Source organism: Copidosoma floridanum, unplaced genomic scaffold, assembly GCF_036245765.1.
Source record: "Copidosoma floridanum isolate Cflo_tuat_1 unplaced genomic scaffold, Cflo_Japanese_pri ptg000001l, whole genome shotgun sequence".
NCBI classification, from domain to species: domain Eukaryota; kingdom Metazoa; phylum Arthropoda; class Insecta; order Hymenoptera; family Encyrtidae; genus Copidosoma; species Copidosoma floridanum.
Genome location: NW_028321878.1, coordinates 12,818,409 through 12,840,864, shown reverse-complemented (window position 1 = coordinate 12,840,864; position 22,456 = coordinate 12,818,409). Strand labels below are relative to the sequence as shown.

The following is a 22,456-nucleotide window of genomic DNA, read 5'->3' as shown; positions in this document are numbered from 1 at the left end:
AGAGCAAGAGCTGTAACGCGAATCGGTAGAAAAAAAGAACGCAATCATCTACAAAATAAATTTTCACGAGCACAGCTTTTGGTTTTGTGTCTGTTTTAATGTTGTTTTTCTTTTAAACTTGGTCATATGCTTGAGAATTCAATTTCTTGTGATTATCGAAATTACAAGGGAGAGTCGCTCATTAATTTACCCGAGAGCTACAAATTTTCATCATTATCAACCTATGAGTATTAAAACCGGGACACATCGCGGATAGCTCATTAATTTCCAAATGAAAACTCGACACAAGATTTCTCATTTAATTAATCGCACATCTCATGATTCCGCGACTTTATGCGAGAACTACCTCGAACGGACGAGGCAAGAGAAAAAAAAATCCACCTCCTCCACGACGATAACAATATATTAAAATAACCACGTATTTTGTGTGGTGGAGCCCTGAAAAAAAAAAAAAATTATTGAAAGAGTTGCATACTTGCGGAAGAGAAAGCGACTCTCGTATTTGTTTACGTACGTGTGAAAAACTTTGTCGGCCATTCCTTCAACCAAATAAGAATAAGAGGAAGACAAGGAGCTTTGTCGTCACTTTGCAAGACAAGGAAGAAAAAAAAAAAAAAAGAGTGGAGCAATCCGCACATACATACCGTATGCGTATCTTCGTTTATTAAAAGAATAAAAAAAAGAGAGAAAGAGAAGAGCGAAGAAAATGTCGACGAACTCTCGACTTGTCGAGCTCTCCGCGTACGTGTATTCAAGGTCTCCTTTATCTCAAGTCGCCGGCGCCGTCTTTTTTTTCTCTTCTTTACCTCCTTTCATCTGATATTTTCATTTAGGAGCGATTTATCATCCAATGTAATGTGCACGCTCGAAGAGGAGGGAGACGCGATGGGTAACACTTGCATTACACATACGTCCCATGTACGGCGACGAAGAAGTTTCATCCGGCGAATTAAGGCGCGCGTCATTTTTATACAAAGGGGCCATTTTTGAAGGGGAAGAGAGAGAGAGAGAGAAGCGACGGCGAGTTTAGTGAGAGGATGTTTGGAATGCTGCGGATTCACACATACAGGGGGGTGTTGGCGTCCGAGAAGCTATTCCGAGTATGCCGATGGCGCGGGAGCTTTTTTTCCATCGGGTGGAAGGAGAAAGGGAGATAACGAACGGCGCTTTTTGCCACTGTCGCTCTTGGTGGCAAAAACTGCGTAAATGAGATTTTGTACATATAATTACACGCCAAGATGTTTCATATTTCTCAAATTAGTGTTGTGCAATAATATTGTAAATAGTGATTTTACCGATAAAATTGGGCAAAATCGTCATCAACTCGTCTACCACCGACACCAAAACATGTACAAAGAACCTGTGATACAGTTACACCCATTTCAAACCTGTAAATACTAGCTTGTCTATTTCAATTTCGTGAAATCCACTCGTACAAGTTGATTCGCAATTTCGCGATAAATGGCACAATTGGCACTCTGTACGGTGCGGTCAATTGAATCGTCAAAAATAAAAGACCACGATACATATAGGTACAAAGTATATAACCCGAGCCATTCAAAGGACCCATATTACAGCAACGACTTCCGTCATCGCGCGCATACCAGACGACCAAAGAAGCCACGATGGCTAAATCTACTGCCGCGTGGGTTTATATATTATTCAACGCGCTAAACTCTCGACAGACAAACCGCACATCTACGAGCTTGCAAAAGCTCGCCCGCCACTCTCTCTCTCTCTCCCCTGTCTATCCACGATGCACCGCACAGAATAGCACCTCCAGCCTATATACGACGCTCACGCGGGGGGTCGACTGCACTAGAATTAGAAGCGGGCGCCGGCCGGTTTAAATGCGGCCCGTAGATCTGTACACTCGGCACTTCGTTCCGGCCCGCGCGCGAAGGCATCCACCCCCCCCCCCCCGCGCGAGTTGTCGCGGCAATATTAGACTTTATGACCGTGTCAAGCTCTCCCTCGTTGCGAAAAAGAGTGCCGAGCCGCTCCAAAAACCTATTTCCGTACGCGCGCATTTTCGCGTTTGCTTTTTCTTTTACACGGTGCCTGTACTTGTGCAAATGCGGCTAGTACATGCATTTATATGCACAATGGGGTATTTTCTTTACTCCAGGGAGGCGCACCGCGGATCAAACGAGATACAAGGGGGAAAAAAACATAACTCCGGCGGGAAAAGATGGCACGAAACAACGGCGCACGCTTTTCTGGGAGTTGTTCTTTTTTTTCCTCCTTCATTTTCCGTGGCGTGTATTTTATGCCGAATGCATGTATAAGGTAAAAGGGGGAAGAGGGTGGGGGGGGGAGCAACAATGGAAATTCTTCGAATCCAGAGTCCGCGGTCGCAGGCCGGGCACCGTTCGTTTGGTCACGCGCCACGGAACACCGGCTTCCGGCGTCCTCTGCATCGAGAGAACCCCCTTTTTCCTCTCGTCTATTTTTTTTTCCTTCTTATTTGTACACGCATCGCCGCTAAAATGGCATAAATTTGCGCGTCTCCGCTGGATTCTCGCAACCTTGAGAAAACTATTCTGTTTTATTTTTTTCGTTTTCAAGCTAAAGCATGGTCGCGACGCATCGAGTTACGTAAATAATTTTTTTACACCACATTATTGTTTTAAATAGCAAAAACATACATGTATATTTTACGTAATTCAGTAGGTACTGGCGTTTTTTCAAGCTCAAATGTCTATTTTAAACTTTGTCAAGGTGTATACAGTTTTGAAGGACCACCGTTTCTGTAACAATTGATGTAACACTTTATACGTAATTATTGTTATTGTATCAAACAATTTTTTTTGGAGCAAAAAGATGCAGATGAAGAAATTATCATTACCAATGGCGTACATTGTATCATGTCCTCAACGACGAAACACTCGTCAACCATCCAAAATATAGATCAAACTCGTATAGGTACGCGCACAAAAGCCTGTTTCCTATCCGCGGATGCATCGCTTATACACTTATATATATAGGCACTCAACTTCCAGCGGGTATGGCCATCGATTCCCAAGCCCCGCACGAAACTTGGCTGCAAAGTAAGTACAAAACGCTCTGCCAATTAAGATTCCATTTTACGCGCCGCAGACTGCACGAGCGGGCAAAACAATACCAAAGATGGGGGGGGGGGTAGCCCCCCTCGCTCTGTGCATAATACGTGTATACTAAAACTCTCCCCTGTAAACTTCTCCGACTTCTTCCCCCTTTCACCTCCGCGCGAGCACAGCCTAATTGCACACGAAATCCGCCGGGGGAGTGTCGAGAAAGTTCGGCAACCAAAATTTCTCCAAGAGCTCCCCTAGACACCCCCGCACGCACGCAGGTACACCGCCTACGCAAGACACATCACAGGGAACAACCACTTCTTCTTCTCCCCCCCCCGCTCAAACAATATCGGGATATTATACTTGAAAATGAGAATTACGAGGGTCGTTCCGCGTGCGTGCACCCCCTACATGTATAGCGCACGGAGAGGTGGTTTTTCCCTACTCGCTCTGTCCTCTCTTGCCTCCCCTGTGTCCGTACTTATACACTTCCTTAATCTTTGTTTTTGCGCCAAGCAAGTATAATACGTAAATGTGCGTAAGTGCACAGGGCACTTTCTTCCTTTCAATATGCCATACGGACTGTAGTGCGTTGCCCTCACTCCTTTGGGGTCTTGATACGTCTTGATATACGTGCACACGTGACGCGAGCGAGTACACGTTAAAAAAGGCTATTTGGATATACTTCAAGCGCAGAGGGAGTGGTGGGTGCACGCGCGGAAACAAGGCACTTTTTTGCTTAGCTTCGCCTTGCCAAGGGCGGAGGAGGGGGTGAGCAAAAATAACTTTGACAATTGCATATTGGACAAAAATAAAGGTGTACAGTTGAAACAGCCCATCGGATTGACGGGGTTGTTATTGTCGCAGTTAACGCCGGTTGGTTATAATTTATCGAACATGAGAAATGAAAAAACTATGGGTGTGCTCACACGCGAAGAAGGAAAAAAATTAAGATACGCTCGATCGCATCGATGATGTACGTATGGACGAGTACACAAAAGAACGGTAGTCCTGTGTAATATATGTAAAAAAGTGTGGTGTTTAGGTGATTACACAGGTATTACGTAAAAGGGCGCGGGAAGAGAAACGAGAACGGTGTAAAGAGGGAAAGTTAATGTTTATGTATATATTCCGTCACTAAAAGCTCACATCGACGAGCGCTGCAGTTTCCCCCCCCCCTCACTCACCGTTGATAAAAGAAAAAGAAAAATTGTAATCACGCGACGCAAATACGTGTGGACTCTGCTCTAGACGCAAATATTCAAAACGAGAGAAAAAAAATAAAAGGCCCTTCTCTTGATTAATCACTCGGGTGTGGTATAGACAAGTACGCAGAGCTCAAAGAACGAGAAAAAGAGTCGCGCGCTTCACCGGAGAACAAAACGACCGAGACGACAATGCAACGGGAGCGCGTAAACATTATACAAGCTTCCGAGAAAGTCACTCGAGAGTCGAATAGTAGAGTGCGATACTCGAGAGCACAATGCTAAAGAAAGCTATCGTCTGCGTTTGCGGAGGTTTAGCATGACAATGTTTATTATCCCCCCCCCTCCCGTGACTACCCCGTGCGCACATATGTATAATATAAAGATGGGGGCATCGATTGGAAATCGTGGTATAGTGTACAAAGTGCCGTCGTCATTACTTTACCGCGAGCCCTCCACTCGATCTCGTACAAATATAACACCTCGAGGGCCCTTTAAGTTTAAAAAGTTTCAAGTGACAGCGGAGAGGGAATGAAAAAAAAAAAAAAAAAAAAAAAAAAGAGAGATGGATCTCGAAACTCGTAAACTACGGCCCGTCTCGGAACTTTGAGTGCAGTAGCAGCTTCAGAAGTCGTCGCCTCTAATGAAATTTCCGTGGCGCCTATAATCGATCCTTTCCTGTGGCCAGCCGTGTGTACGTATATATATCTAAAGCTGCAGCGCACTCGACGACGGCCTCTCCAAAGTAAAAGGTTAATCGTGCCCTCCCCCCACACCTGCGCTCGCGCTATCATGTATATAGGTACTCCACGTGAGAGGTCCAAAGTTGAGATGTGTATACATGTACTTTTCGCTGCAGGGAAAGGAGTCAATGATTAATTTTTTTTTTTCCACTTTCGGTCCGAAGTAGTGGTGGAAAAAAAAAAGGTGCCCAAGTATACACAGGCACATCTCGCGATCGAAGAGACCCGTGGAGAGCCAGACTCGACAGCTTGTGCAACCCCACCGGCACAAGTGTGTGTAATACCTATAGCTTCTGATTCGATTGATTGATACTGCACGCATATATATACACTTAGTTTGGGTTTGCGCAAAATGTGTGTACATTGTTGCATAAATTGTGTATTTCGAATGTTTTAAAAAAAGAGATGCTCGCTTGGATAAACCCAACGAGATTTTCCACACACAAACACACTAGCGCGACCGAGAGATCCCTGTCGCGAAAGTCCGCACATATTATGTATCGTTGTAACATTACGGTGAACCTAAAACCCCGTGTATGCGGTGAACGTGAAAGTTTACCCACGAACGCGGAAGAAGAGGAGGAGAACACCCGTGCCCCCTCCCCCGCGACCCGTAAAAAGGAGAAAAATGCAAAAGTATCCCCGCTGCTGCTCGTCAGGTCTCTTTCTCTTCTTTTCCCGACCAAGGTAACATAATCCGAGAGAGAGCCCATTATCTTTTGGCTGGGGACGTGCGGCTTTTCTGGAAACCCACACACATGCACACGTATCGCGCGTGCCAGCAACGAGAGATCGCTAATTTAGATCTGCGCGCGCGTGCGTTTATCTCGCGGAGAGCTGAAGTCGGACAAAGTATGGTTTCAGAGACCAATTAAAAAAAAAAAAAAAAAAAATGGGATCGTCAAACCGCGAAAAATATGACAAGTCGAATGTTAAAGCGCCGGAGCAACAAAGAGTTGTCGAAATAAAGAAAAATTATAGTCGTTCCCGCCGCGTGTACGGGGTAACGATGAGTCACGCTCGGCTTCTGGAAAATATGTTTGTCGAGCCTCCCTCCCGTCCCGAGAAAGAGATAAGCCGATGCTAATAATAGTACATCAGCATTCAATCATCGCTCGAAAATTAAATGTTTTCGCCTCGGAACACATATCATCGTCCAAGCCTTTGTCTTGCATAAATATACCGCAATCTGACTCTGTCGTCGCCACTGAGACACGCGGTATACAGGAACCGAGACGTTATTTCATTCGAGGGTGCGAATGATCGTTATTGTATATACGCGCATCGAGACCGATTAACCGAGGAATAACAAAATAATATTGTGTGTTACGAAACAAGCGAGTCATTGAATTCTCGGACTTGGCGTGTGATAACGAGGGCGCAATTGCGCTTACTTTCGGAAAAACGACCAAGCTATGCCTAACCACGGAATGATTGTTCAAAGTTCAAAATTTTCACGCGTTTATGAGTGAAAAAACAAACATGTCAAAGGACGCTAAGATAAGGCCCTTTAATCTTATCGCGGTGCGCGCATTGCTTCCTCTCTTGAAAGCCGCGTAAATTATAGTTACTTTCGCTCGTTCGTGCCAGTGTGGCATCTGAAGATTTTTTATGCGCCTTATCCGCGATCGGGACGATAAGCATCTCTTTCATCCTCACCATATAGCGACCGCAGCAGGTTATCCGAAACCACTGCCCAACCTCGCGGATTAATGTTACCTCTCGAGCCCCATAAACTTGAGATCTCAATTCTTCGCGTGTATCATTCGGGCACGATAATTATTTTCTCCCCGCGCCAAGGTCACCGTCGGTTCGGTGAAAAAAAAAAAAAAAAAAACACCTTTTTTCTTCAACAATCCCAGATAACGAATGGAAAACCAAATAACAATTTCCCCCTCTTCTTATCTCTCTCTTATTTCAACATTTGACAAGATTTTCCTCCTTTGAACTTTCGTGCACCTAAAAAAAAAGGTTCCGATGCGCCGACTGCATCCAGAGATAAAAGTAGAAATTCTAGTGCCTCTCCCGTGTTTGCCGTGACCCCAGCCCCTCTTTTTCTATCGTATTTGCTTTGTACACACACGCGATACGTTTTTCAAATATGTTTTTTAGCAAAAAAAAAAATAATAATAAATAAATAAGATACATAATCTTCACTTCAGAGCCGATCAATTGAAACGAGGAAAAAGAGAAAAAAAAAAAAAAAAAAAAAACGAAGCCTAACGTATACAAATGCGTAATGGAGTCAAAGTCTATCCGCTACATCAGGCCGTGCATTATACTTAAGTACCGGAGAACAGCACAGCGAGAGAGAGAAAAAACGAGTAGATAAAGAGAGTAGGTACAGTCCCGTAGAAAATCGCAGTTAACGGACGCCGTAATGTATGTACATGGTATTGCACAAGAGATCTCGTTGTTGCTGATCTGTAGAAGCCGATATTTATGTGTTTGTGTGACTCTCCGCATTTCCTTGGCTTTTGGAGTATACTCGAAAAATTATTTTTATGGGTTTCCTCTATTGTTGGGTCTCCGCTGTGTGCACGTGTACCTAAGGCGATTGCAGTCGGTGTATTATTATATGTACAAGTGATCGCGTGAGAATCGCTCGGCCTCGGCATGAATCGCAATTATTGCGATTACAAAATTTCCTCTCTCTCCCTTTTTCACTTTTATTATGCGTATACATAGTGTATTTACGTCGCGTACACCTTACACGTTTATTACACATACGAAGAATTGGTACGCAGCCAACGTTCGTATACATGTATAGCATATCGGTGTCAGGTATACACCCTTGCATTGCTGCTGCCGCCGAGCGCTGCCGAGAGTACCGCAGTAACAATTACAAGCGCGGCTTTGATTATTACTTTTACATAGCTTGTAAAAGTTTTTTAACGCTACGGCGCGCACACACAAAATATGCATGTTACAATAGCGTTAATTTTACACTCATTTCTTTTATATTCCCATATTTCACGTTGTCTACACATCAATATGTTTTGTAATTAACGCTGTGATTTATTGGGTTATTCTAATCAAATAGTATCGAGTAATTTTATTTGGTCAGTCAGATATGGGTTGTATCGAACGGCTAAGGTGGAGCGTGACAAAATTGGGGGGATGCAAGTATAGCTCAGCCATCGATTGGTTATAGTTTTTTTTTCCATTAGAACAACTTTTGTTCAATTCGACCGAAAGTAGGTGGGGGAAAAGGGACAGGAAACATTGTAGTTCCGAGCGTTAAGAGGCGAGTAAGGTTGGTAAAAAAATAATAATAAAAACATATATATGTCCGTCCAATTGAATTTCCGTCACGTAACTCACTCTCTATCTCTCTATGATCGATGATAATGCGAAAGTAGAAAAGAGAGAAGGTAAATAACATATTCAAAGCTCGAAATGTGCGCACACAACATAAATATAGACGGGTACACGTGCGCGCTCAACGCCATCGTGGTTCACGGGTAAAAAAACGTGAACATCGTGAGCTTACGATACAACCTTTGGGTCCCCGTGTTTTCACATTCAAAACAGAGACTCGTGCACACACGCTTTCAATGGGGTACATATATACGTATACGTGTACAAATATGTATGCACGGGGTAAACGTGCATGTGCCATCTTATAGAGAAGATAACAAACGGTGCTGTGTAACAAAAAGCGAGACAAAAAGTCTTTTTATGACCGAACACGTTTTTTGGTACAGGTATGAAAAAAAAAAAAAAAAAAAAAAAACACTATCAAAATTTAATTTTCTCGTCCAATGACCAAAAGAAAAAACGAAAAAAAAAAACAGAGAGTATAGAAAGCGAGCGATGGTCTTTTCTCACGAGATATCTCGTCTTTGTCCTCCTCTCGAGTGCACCTTGAGAGAGGGAACAAAAATAGAAAAACTGTTATAGCACCATCATCATCCTTAAATCTCCAATCAAGTGAAAAATACCTTTCCCCCCTCGAGAGCCCATCGTATACATATTGTGCACAAGTAGGCCCATCGCGGAACGGAAAAACGAGCTCCACCACTACCCATACCATGCCGCACTTCTCGTCCCAGTTGTAAGTGTGGCGTATATAATATAAATGTACGGAGGAGCCAAAACGAGCCAAAAGGCGCGAATAACAGCGCGCGAGGAGGAATAGGGAGAGGAGATAAAAGCAGCGGCTCGCCCCGAGGCCCGACTCTCCCGATCGACTAGTTTGGCGTGTACTATACATACAGATTCGCCTTTTATTAAAGGAGAGAGAGAGAGAGAGGCAGGAGCGTCGTCGTTTCCGTGGAAACCTTGACGGCGTTTTAAATGCACGCCGGGGCGCTTCGGGTTCCCTCCTCCGTCTTGTACGCGCGGCATGCAAAAATTTCGCCACAAAAAGCGGGAGGAGACGAGAGTAGAGCCGTGGTCTGCGGAGAAAAAGAGACACGCAGGTATATATATATGTACGTGACACGCGTGGATGGGAGTAGTGACGGCCGCGTGAAATGACAACAAAATGAGCCGAAGAGGTTTTTGGGAGAGCATCGGCAGGGAGAAAATGAAAGGCTCTCTCCATCCCCCTACAAATACGATCAATCCTCGAAAGCATAGTTTGCGCAGGGCACCATAGGTATAGCTCGTTGCCTATACTGTACCCTTTTTTTTTCCTCATTCAAAACTGCTGGTTGAATTGTTTTTGTACTTTGGAAGGAAAAACCAAAGTTTTGCACTCGGGGCAAGGGAGGGTTAATTACATTAAGAAATCTAGTTATTAATGCACAACAAACTCGAGAGAGTTCATTGAAAGCTTGAAAAGCTCAATGTACGGCAGCCGAGCAAGTTGGGGTGTACAAAAGCACAAAAGGCTCTCTTTCGTGTCAAATTAGCTGCGCCCAAAGCGAAGAGAGGGGGGCAAAATGTATCGAGCTGCACGGAGAAACTTTGCAACGGAGTCTCCTTATTATTAACTCGCCACTGCTGAATGGGACGTTTAATTCCTTCGGGAGTTTAGGAGGAGACGGATTCTGCCGGATTACAAGGAAAGAGCCTATTATTTGTCACTCGGCAAAGTGGCAAAGATTTTCGTTTTAAGAATTGAACATTCTAAAACAACCAAAGCTCTATTGGAAAATAAAAAAACACCTCCACGCGACGTTTCGTGTAAACCAGTGATGAAGAAAAGCAATTAGGAGCGTATAGGATACGGCAAAAACTACACGGGGAGAAAAGAGGAGAGACCGATCAAGGACGAAATCGTTGCCTCGGGCCTCGGGGAGAGAGAGAGAGACTCCGAAAGACGAACTACAAAAGCAAAGGAGGAGAGAAGGAGGCGTCGTCGTGCCCGCGGTTCTCAACGACGCGCGAGAGTATATTTCACGGAAAAAAAAAGGGAAAAAAAGAGCACGCACACGCGGCTCGAAGCTTCAGCCGATTCGTCCTGCCCGGCCAAGATGGCGAGACAGGGAAAAAGGCGCTTTAGGAAACTGTTGGAGCGGAGCGAGAAGAATTTCTCTTTCACCACCACCGGCAGCGTTTAGTAAAGGAGGAACAAAAAAAAAAAAAAAAAAAAACGAGCGTAAAATCAGCTGGTCATTCGAGATTCATTTAGCTTCGTTTTTCTCCCAGTTTGTTGGTGCAGTAGGAAAATCAAAGCCCATATTCTTTCGCCTCCCTTGGGACGCAACAAGCGAACATGCCCGCGCATACATTGACAGAGTGCAAATATTACGCGGTGGAAAAGAAAATTCTCCCTCGACCCTCGCAGAGAGAGAGAGAGAGAGAGGGATAAGGAAAAACAGAAAAAGAAAGGTGAGCTGTCCGAAAAAGGGAGAGGAGAAGAGCGGGGGTGCGAGCCGAGGAGGAGAGAGAAAAAAAGGAGAGCGCGACACGTGTTTCTCTCCTCGTCGTGATGTTGGTGTATATATATCAGCATACGCGCGTGGGAAGAATCGAATTTACACGCTCTTCTGTGTGCAGATGTGCTGCTGAGCACTATGGGGAATCGAAAATTTTTGGGTATTAGTATACACATAAGCACCGGGATGGTGATGATGGGATTGAATATGGAGAAAAAGAAGTTTGATTTGGTGGTTTTTTTTAGAAGGGGAGGGGGAGCGAAAAATCACTCGTATGAGTTTACGATGATGTTAATTGTGTATAGGGAAGGAACGAGAGAGAGTGAAAATATTCGTCAACAAAGATAAGGTCTATGAGTTGGACGCGCACGTACCAAAGATAACGTGGTGTGTTTTATAAATAAACGCTTCGAGCTTATATATATAACGATGTTTGGTGATTACGTTTCCCCGACTCTTAGGAATTTGGGTATTATATCAATATTTAATAGCGACCCAAATTTTTGAACGTTTCTCACGTACTTGATAAAAATATGGGCGACAAAGCGCGCGGTGTGACATTTATCAAACAAAACCGGGCTACCTTGACCACACGCTTCATGTAACATATACGTATGCCGAAAGCGTCGATGATGTGTTTGTCAACAATGGTTACATAAATATATTTGTGTATAAAATAGCCGTCGAAATGTAAATTGGTCGAATAGCAGAATGAAGCCGGGCTTATTTATACAGCCTCTTAAAAGATTCTTTAGAAGCGATTACTGTTATAAAAAGCACGACGACGCGAGACACTCGAAGAGAGGAGAAAAAAAAAATAGCTCGACTAGTTCAATTTAAATTTTAATTAGGGAGGTATAATTTTACGGGCGACGGGCGGCGCTTTTCAAAAAAACCTGTTAACGCGGCGTATCGCTATATATGTAAGTCTAGCTCGCGTTGATTGACTGCGTGGAGCCGCGATTGGAAATTTGTTATAAACTGCTTTTCGCGCCAGTAATGAATGATAAACGGATAAATAATTACTAATGTTAGAAATGACATTATTCGTAAATTTTCGTGGGGGAGTAAGTTGTTACCCTTATTTAACTAACAAAGCGCGTAGGAAACAATCTTCAGTACGTATAAAATGTGGACCTAAACGTCAAGACCACTCTCAGGTGCTGCTAATTACATAAACTAGGGGGTAGCAGCTTACGACCTGACGAAAACTTGGTGAAATTTCATTTCCGAATACCCTTTAAGCAACGATAAATAAATGAATTAAAAAAAGGGGGGCTGCATCCCTATTTGGGGTCTAGGCAACTGGTACATTTTACTGCAGGGCACACAAGAGAATCCAGTAGAACGCGAGAGCCCCATAGGAGGAACGAGTGAGCGCCAGGCTCTGCGCAGCTATCGATTGCGTGCGCCCATTTTCAAAATGGCGAGAGGCGAGCTGAGCTGAGCGGAGCAAGGCAGCAGACCTGACACGAGGATGAAAAGGACGATAGCATGGCACGTCGATGGGTATAGAGGGGAAGGTCTAGAGCAATGCACGTCTCACACCGGGCCTCCGAGCGCGTGTGCTGTAAGTATCGTCAATACTTTATTGATGAACCAAAAATTGTTTAATCGACTTGTTATCTCATTAGGTTTTACATGCGAGGATGATTGTGTACTTGCACTTAAACTTGCACAATTGTGTTTCACATAGGTTCACTTTAATCGCTATGACGAAATCCAAGTGACAATTGAAACAACTCGCATCGGGGTTGGACCGGATAACTATATTGTAGGGAATGAATAATATTAATATCTTTATTTTTCCTTACCTAAATAGATTAAGACAATAAATTTGTTCATTTGACGAGTTCGGAGTGCTCCAAAGTCTATGTTCAACCAGATTTTTGGAGCACTCCTAGCTGAGCTAGACAAATGAACAAATTTATAATATGGTGCATGACAAAACGGCGTTACCGGCAATGTATGGAGAATAGAATCATGCAGCTAGTGTCAAATCCTCGCGTGTAAAAGTCGTGCAACGCCCTGTAGACGCGCAAGGGTGTGTTTGTAAAAAAAAAACTCATCAAACATGTTTCCCTGCACATGTGTGTAACGTACAAGTACAAAATTTCTCTAACTTCACGTTAATGTCGCGCGAGCGTTGTTAAAATCAACGTGCACGCTTTATCGGAGCACGCGCTCCGGAGCAATTTTATCAGGCGTGCAGGCAATAGTTCCTCTGCAAGTACTTTTTCAACTGAACAAACAATGTGTACTGTTTTTTTGGCACGTTCGCTCTCTTTCAATGCACGTCGACAACAATACGAAAACATGCGAAATACATACATACCTCGTTTCGTATTGGCGACCATAACCAAACATATCGACGCACTCGCGTCCGGTCATCGTTTATTCAGGACTGACTTTACATGAACGTTATATCGACGCGAACGAAGAAAAATATGAAGGCAATCAACAACAACGCGTACAACGCTTGTTAAACACTTAAACTCGGCAAAGAAAAAAAACTAAGCAATGTGTAAAGAGGCACGATAAGTCGTCCTTCCAAACTCGAAGGAAATCGGAGCACACGCGTCCTGTCTGCCTGCGCCGTCGGACGGCCAGCGCGCTCGGGTAGTGGTTACAACGCACACACACATAGGTACAATGGGGGAGGAAGAACGCGAGCCCGACTGGCTGGGATTCAATCGGCTCGATGTTTTATGCGCGTATTTTTGAAAAAACCAGCGCACCGACCGGCACTCAAAAATGCTCCGAAATCATAGCAATTTTTTTACAACTTCTCCTCTTGTTGCTGCACAAAAATATGCGTACGTACCCACTACGTGAGTATAAGTACAGGTTACCCTGGGAAAGCCGGGGCCCAGCGGACCACCCACCCCCGTCCCAGGCAATAACCTCTGCGGAAAACCACCCGGCGAGGGAGCTTTTCTCTTTCTCTCTCGCCCGTTATAACTATATACATGATACGGCCCGGGTGCAGCAGAGCTCTCTCTCTGTTCTCGTAACGGTTTTTGCACTGTACCTTTATAAAACCGCTGGCGCAGGCGCGCGCGCGCGTGAAACAAAGGACGACCGATCGGTATAGACTTATGGGCAGCCTTGCAAAATTCACAAATATATACGTACATTTTTTCGCAACTCGTACCGTTCAACACACCCCCTTTCTTTCGTCACGTTTCACCACGACTATTGTACCAACAAAGTGATTGTTAAAAAATTTATGAAAAGAAAAAAAAAAAAAAAGACCGTGATAATAGTACAGATAAAGAGAGGTTGGAAAAAGCAGCTATGTTTTTGTTCAAACATTTAAGTATACAAACCTCCTCTCGTCGGTGATGCTGCGTTTGCGGGACCAGGGCACACCTACTTGAGTACTATTTCTTCCACCACCTCCTCCTCTTCTGTTACTTTTTTTTTTTTTTTTTTTTTTTTTTTTTTTTTTTTTTATTAGTTTGCACCTCTGTGTGAAATTCCACTCGATGTCGATGTCGAAGGGAATATAATAGGCGTGTTGCTGCTATCGCAACTACACGACACTCTGTATATTATTATACGCGCGTACCGTGTGAGTTATATGTACAATGCTTTTCTTCTTTTTTCCCTTGGGAAAAGAAAAAAAATATTCACCAACAAAATATGTATAACGTTGCTGCAGCTGCAGGGGACACACTCAACTTTCAACTGTCACACTTTTTGTATGTATTAAAATTTTTTTTATTATTATTCGCGACTATACGCAAAGTCGGTATAGCAGCAGGGCGTTAGCACAAGAGTAGAAAAAATATACATGTATGGATTATTCATATGTATAGGGGATTTGTAACCACTTTGAAAAACTGAAAATCACTCGTGTTTCGTGTACAGCCGCGAATAAAAAACCACACCTGCGGCTTGCAATGCAACTCCGTAACCGTCTGCTGCCGCGTTCGCGAAGCCGATGAACGACGTACCGGAACGAATAGTATACAAATATATAAAATACACACAACACTGCAGTGAGCCAAGCGTAGGATTAACAACAATTAACTCCTACAATTAATTAATATACGTGTACATATATGTACTCCACGGCACAGCCAAGAGAGCGTATCGGTCGGTCGTCGACGTCGTGATAATCACGCAAACAACGCGGCGGTTCTCCACGAAATGAGGGGACGCCGCGCTCCGCTGCCGCAGCTTCGAGCCGCCGTTGCCGCCGCCGCCAACGCCGCAAGAGAGAAAGAGGAGAGGAGAACACACCACCACAGCAAATGTATACGTAAGGGCGCGGTGTGTATGGAATCTTTCTCCATCTCTCTTTATATTTTGCTTCCCCCTCTACTTTTGCTGAGAGCGCCTCTCTCCCCTACCCCGCCGGGCCGCTCTCTCTCTCTCCTTTTGCGCCACTGTCGAGCCCTGCGCGCGCACGCGAACCTTTTTTTTAAACCCCATACCTAGATAGGTATTCTTCCTTCTTATGGGGAATATAGGGGATTGGGGATATTACGCGCGCGGGGACGGATACAATATATTTATACTTACCATATAGAATGAGTGAGACAGGAATTTATTACAGTCGATTTTATATCGAGTGTCTACGAGGATTCGTTTCGCGGGTGAAGTGAGAATTTTTTCCCTAAATTAGTTAAAGTTGCACTATAATATGATCCGTCAAGTAAAATGTCGTTGCCATTTGAATTCTCATTTCAACGAAGGTCTTGGATCGTTTATTTTGAAAATTTATATTTGAAAAAGGGAAACTTTCGTTCTTACAGTAACCTATAGGTTTTCACCATTGCTGAAGGAAAAGAAAAAAAAAAGAAAAAAAACATGATTTATTACAAATATACCTTGTCGAACAGTAATGTTTGACTTAATATATATATTTTTTTCCACAGTCAATGCAGAAAAATTGTGGAAAGGTAAGGGTGCGTTTAAACATCACATGGACGTCGAGGCAAAAAAAAGGAGGAGGAAGAGAAAATATAGGCAGAGCGAGCGAAAGAAAAGTGTAATATGTACGTGTAAAGTTGTGTGAGAAATATAAATGGGATAGTAATGCAAAGGGGCAAGGAGGAGAAGGAGGATGAAGAAGAAGAAGAAGAAGAAATAAAAGGGAAAGAATGTCGACCGAGTAGTAGCCCTGGCGCGTGTTTGTCGTCGGCGTTGTGGGGCTGCCTGTCTGCCATCACCTCCGACCATTTACATGCTTGTCTATATACGCTACAAGGGTTCGAAGAAATTTTCACAAAAATGTTTATTGCATGTACTTTACGGCTCCGAGGGTTTACCGAGTCATGTTTGTCGAGCTATACGTTTCTTTTGCTTCTTCTTCCTTCCGTTACTTCGTATTTGCGACTTTTTATTGTTTCGTTTTTTCAAAACTTTGCTAGTAATTTAAATAAAAAACGTTATATTTCTCGTCCCTTTTCCGACCAAACAGTTCATTTTAGTTGATCAATCCTCTACATTAGCTTTTAACGATTCCAGAAAGAATTCATTCCGCTTGTTAACGCGCATGCCGATCAGTGCCGATTGACGATTAAAAATTCAAATATTTTAACTAATCGGTTGTGGAATTTTTTTCAAAACTGATTTTTATGAAAAGCTTTTGATGACAAGTTAATGCACTCGTTAATTTTGAGGCAAAAATTAATTGGGTTAAATTCTTGGCGTTTTCAAAAGCATAACCGTTTCGTAAATTAATGAAAAAAAGACCGCTCATCATGTTCAATGCCATATTTTTATTTTAATTATATTTGTCACAACAGCAGGTTCTCTAAACTAGCTTTGGAACTTAGAGGGGAAAAAGTGTAACAATCATAGTGTTCATTAATTATTAAAAAAAAATGGTGTAGCTGCAAAAATTACCTCTGCAATCATTTAAATCTGGTAAAATATTTTACGTTGCATCCCCAGAATTTTCACCATCAGAGAAAAAATATTTTCAGAACGTGGCAGCATCCAAACTTTCAATACATGAAGCTCTTACGAACCTTTGTATTTTAAAAAAGCAAAAATGTTTCAAAACCCAAAATCAGCAGCAAACGCATAGCTTAAAAAATATTCTTCAAAAAATGTAAACAAAGGTGCAAAAGGGAAGAACGAACACAGGGAAAAAGAGCGTCAAATCTGTGCATAACTCACGAATTAAAACGCGAAAAAAACAAAATAAAATAAAACACATCCAAGGGAGGAAGAGTAACAAAAAAAAAAAAAAAAAAAAAAAGGATATAAAACGAGGTGCAGGTTATAAAAGGCGCACGAGAGAAAGAAGAAGCGCAGAGTAGCATGCGCGCGCGTGCGATCGTGAGGAGAGTGCATAAAAGCTCTTTTTCTCGGGCCACGACACCACCCGGTATATATTATATACAATACATAACCATAGGGTGGGGCCCAACTAGCCCTCTCTCTCTCCTCGCCATTTATATACACGTATGGATATACAACAAATGTAAAATATACCGATCGTCCTTAAGCGAGAGAGGATAGGCCTCTGCAGTTACAACTCTTGGGACGCGCCTTTTCTTGGGGCTTATTTCCTTTTTCTCCTTCACCTCCGAGTCCCGGCTATACGTGTACCCGTGTGTTTCTCTGCGCGAGCGAGCATGTGTGCCGAGAAAGAGAGAGAACGGGAGATTAAGGAACGGACGGGAGCGAGATCGATCCTTGGTCCTTTGAGGGGGATCCTGCCTCTGAATTTTCAGAAAAACAACCTGCCCGACGTCAGTTGTCCAGGGGGAGGGACCGAGATGTACAAACTCGAAATTGTTTTTTGGGGAAGTTGCCGAAAATTGCGGTTTTTTCAGGGAGAATTGTCCTTCTAGACATACCATACGGGGGAGTGAGTGTAAACACGCGGACATTGTATACCTTGCGTTATTTTTGTTGAACTAATTCAGCGCATAAATCAAAACAATCGATATCAATTCAAATACGATGCAATTTTATGTATATATATTGTCGACGTTTTTTCTCCATACGAAATCGTTCCAAAGCATCCGACATTTTTTTTACAAATGAAATAATTGAACTTTCAAATGTGTATTCAATACAAAAGCAGAGTATTTTTTTTCTTTTTTCTTAAATTATCGACCAATTTTCCTTCGAATAATCAACAGAAACCAAGAATTAGTATAGGTGCGTGCCCGCCGCGATCGACACCCTCTGTGGCGTATATCAGATCGTCCACCTCCTCATTTCGCGAAAGTGTACATGGTACCTACACCCTCAATGTTGAAACAATCGCGTATGGGGCCCCAACGTTGCATGACAATTATCATCCCCTTTGTTCAGCGGACACGTGCACAAATTTCCATACGAGTCGTCAAATTCGCGTGCAGAGCCTCAATATAAAGGGAGCTAAGTATATAATCTTACTCGGCACAGGAAAAAAAAAAAAAAAAAAAAAAAAAAAAATGGTACGTGAGTATTACGCACGTGTTGCGTAAGGCTTTTTTTTTTATTTCCCTTGAAAACGGAAGGGTACACGTTGTTGAACCGTAATGCGTCCCACGTACGTAATGATATGCCCATACATGTACGTCATTTCTACATGTTACAGTTGGCTGTATCGCACGCGACGAGAGGGATAGGTCTGCCCTTTTTTTCATGAAGTATTCGTAAGTTTATTGCTTCCATACTCGTTCGAGGTCACGAAAACAAAAGACGCCAAAATAGATGACAACTGATCATACTTTTTTTTGTTTTGTTTTTCATTATTCCATCCATATTTTTCTTGCCCCTTCCCTGCCCTTTTTGCTGTACATACATGGATTAGGTTTTAATATCGCAAATGGTGTAGATGATAAATTTAATGTATATTTTTTTCACCCAGTTTATCTTTTCCGTCACTTTGGTAATTGGGGCTTTTTGCAAAAAACATTTGACTACTGTTTCCAAGAACCATTGTCATGACGACGTTACGTAATGGCAATTTGTATGGTACCTAAATTTATTACCGAAGCGTAGTTTTTTTTTTTGTTTTGCAGATTTTGGAAAAAGATAGTCTAGAGATATATAAGTCACTGTAGCGGATGTTTTGATGTAATTACAATGTTTTACGTAAGGGAAAATTTTTAGTTGCGGTACAGTCAGTACCTAATTGGGATTTTTTTTTTTTTTATATAAGTATATAAGTGTATACTTTGGAGTTTAAATCAAGTTATGTGAGTTTCGAAGGATTATTATTGAATAATTTTTTTAAAATAAATATGCAAACCGATATTTTCCATCGATAAAAATTAAGCGAGCAAATTTTCAAAGAGCTTTAAAATTATGTAATTTACAGAGCATAGAAAGAGAGATTTTACGACAAAAAAAAAACGGAAAATGTTCATCGATAAATATTCCAGTTCGTACTCATCATATTTTTTCGCGGCTATATAGTACAGAATTCGGTTTGTTTTGTTCATTATACATTGGCTACTAACACTATTACAATTACAGAAAATTTGACAATTAAAAAAGTAAAATTTTACCTTATACACATGAGTATAATACTTGAAGGATTTTTTGGTATTGCGTTCAACGAGTTCACGTTTCTCAAAAAATATACATTGTTGGGATGAAACTTTCGTTAAATGCTAGGATTATTTTATTCCCATTGATTTGATAATCCGTTCACAGGAGCATGATCACACACGCACACACACACACACACCTGCAGGTTGATGGTGTGAAAAAAATATAACCTTCGGTACATTTGTTTTCGACTGTTGTTTCTAACGAGGTTGGTGAATTTAAAATATTCAAGTATTAAGTGATCAGCAGCGCCAGAACCACCACCGATAAATGCCGAATCAACCAAAATGTATAACCTAACTCACACTGGAAGCTTCAGTGTGCCCAAAGATAAATATTGTACGTACATGTATATACAACAAAATGTCCAACAGCAAGACTTACGTGTTCAAGCTTACAAGGATGCAAGCAACTATCGGTCCTAGTCCCAACAGCAGCAGTGACAACGCCAATTCGTCTCGCGCGCGGTCATCTCTGCTATATATTGCATGAAATCTACGTGCTCTCCATTCGTGTGCACCGCAAAATTTTTTTTCTTCGTCTTTTGGCGCAGGATAAAAAATACACGCGCGTGTGGATGATTTTCTTTCTTTTTCTTTTTCAAAACCTTTTTCTTTTCTGCGTAAGTATAATAATACACATACTTTTACTGATTTGACGCGTAAGTTGTACCTATACGGTTCACTGGTCTGAAGTATAATGAGCACACGGTAATGGCAGCATACCGCAAAGTCGTCCGCCTCTTCTTTTCCACCCAACTCTTGCGAATTCGGATTTAACTACGGATAAATAACAGCACAGGATTTTGTTTTCCCTTTCAGAATCTATTTGTGAAATTTTTGCGCTTTGCCATGGAAAACTTTACTTTAGTCAACCAAAACCAAACAAGTCTCCGGCGACTTTGATTCGGAGAAAAGTGGCTCGACGCGATCAGCGTTGGAAACATTGTGTAAGCTTGCGATGGTTAATCCGCGATACTTGGTCACTTAGGGGGAGACATCGCACCTATAGATTTGAGGATTATTGCATCTTGCCCCTGTCAACATCAGCTTTTTAATTTCTGTACGTGTCTTTGTGTCAAACAATAATTTTTGCCACTAGAATGAGTGTGACAATGAAGCAGACTCGTGTTTTACGTGTTGGTTGAATTGCATCAATTTTTGTAGTAAAATAGTAAAACTTGTTTTTTTTTTTTTTTTTTTTTTTATTGAATAAAATTACTTATCAAAATGAGGATAAAGGAATTTTTTGGACATCAAAACTCGGGCTGACAAATATACGTTTTTTTTTTAAATTAAATTGAATTTAATTAAAATGCAACGGTACATCATTCAATCGCACAAATTAGTCCATTGTCAAATACTCCAATAATGATTAAAAATTTTTTTTTTAAATAATTTTCCCTGATGTACTATCGTTTGTAAGGGTTGTAAAATTCATGTAATTAAAAAGAAAAAAAACAATCAGACCCAAGAGAAAATAGTCAAACTCACTTTTTGAAATTATTAAAATTTACGAAAAAACGATTCAGCCGAGTATCCTGACTTTTTGTCAATAGCTCATTTACGCGCTCAACGATTAGTTAAACACTTGACGCAATCAACTGAGACGCACACACGTAGGAGTGATGTTTACGCACTGCTATGTTCTTGTTACAAGTACATTATATACATCGAGTTGAACGGTTGGAATTATTGGAAAAGATTAAGAGCTATTTAATAGCTGGCGCGTAAGCTATAGTTTTTTAAAGATAAACGCAGTTGGGTATTTAATTTGTTTCTCCAACGGCAATTCATGAAGTCGATTCGATTAAAAATTAATTAAAATCCAAACTTTTTATCACTAATTAGTCAAAGTGCTTCTAATTAATACTGGTTTTTTTTTGGGGGGGGGAGAGATAAAAATAATTAAATCTTCAAGATAAACATAACATATTACTCATTTAAAAGCTATCGTACTAGTGACAGTAGAGTGATGTGCGTGTTTGTATAGTTTGGAAAAACTATGAAAAAAAAAAAAAAAATTTTTAACCGAGAGATAAGTACAATAAAAGGGACGAATGTTGAAAACTCATACGCGCCGAGTTAATCTTTCCCGTCGGAGTGAAATCTGTCCGAGAAGGGGGATTAAAAACGATTAATCAAAAGCAACAACTCGAGCTTTATCCGTAGACGAACGCGATCTCTCTCGGCGAGGAGGGGGGGGGGGGTTAGTCATTCAATAAACCGAATGATTGTCTGATGAGTAAAGCCAGCTTTATTTGTCAACTCTCGCCGGGACTGGTGTGTATTCATCTATACGTGTATACATCAGCGGTGATCCACGCGATATCAATTGACGCGGTAACATTCCTGAGAACGTTATTACGCGCACAAAGCATCGAACAATAAGTTGATGCGCGGAGATATTCAAACAATAAATAATCCGTGGGATCTTGCGGGACTCGTTGCTGTATATATGGTATATGGAAAAATCATAAAATTATCAAGCCAAATTTACGATCTCATGCTTATAGTATTCGTTCGTTGAAGTGTTATGAAAAACTTGTAAAAGTTGACGCGATTATGCCCCATTAGCGATGCTCTTAACTTTTTCTTCGTAATAAACTTGGCGAACCACATTTTTTCTTCTTCAAAGATGACAAACCAATGCGCTTCCTGCGTGATGCTGCGTTTAAGCAAACACAACGGGATTTTAGGTGAATTTAAGTTGTGTTCGAGGGTTTATATTGTTGTCTCTGTTTGAAAAATAAACAATAAAACGACTTCTCTAGATGTAATTAATCAAAGAGCTTTCAGAGATACAACCACGCGATGTGACCCGCTGGTTGGTGCATCGTAGATAGTGCTATCTACTTTGACGTCGACACTGCTTAGAAATATGTACACACACTCACATCCACACTATATATATATATATATATATATATATATATATATATATATATATATATTTTCTTAGTTGGGATTCGATAAGAAACACATCACCCAATTGTTTTTAAAACTGGAACATCAGTAGTGGATGGTATTTAAAAACTGTGCTTACCCGTGAGAAGCTGGAGAGGAGGCGTCGAGAGATCACGACTCGAGGTACAAAGAGATTCTGACGGAACA

The 22,456-nt window shown here is 41.7% G+C and overlaps 1 protein-coding gene across 3 annotated transcripts in view; it reads right to left on the bottom strand.

The window, feature by feature from the left end:
- The window catches only part of LOC106636219 (uncharacterized), an 81,281-nt gene extending 61,431 nt beyond the window's left edge, over positions 1 to 19,850 (bottom strand). The window contains exon 1 of one of the 3 annotated variants that reach the window (XM_089593783.1): positions 19,728 to 19,850. The gene's annotated coding sequence lies outside the window, so the exon portion shown is untranslated. Of the gene's footprint in view, positions 1 to 13,167; positions 13,411 to 14,161; positions 14,975 to 19,727 lie in introns of those variants that run through there. The other 2 variants (XM_089593770.1, XM_089593776.1) reach the window with 2 other exon arrangements.
- Positions 19,851 to 22,456: the final 2,606 nt, after the last annotated feature.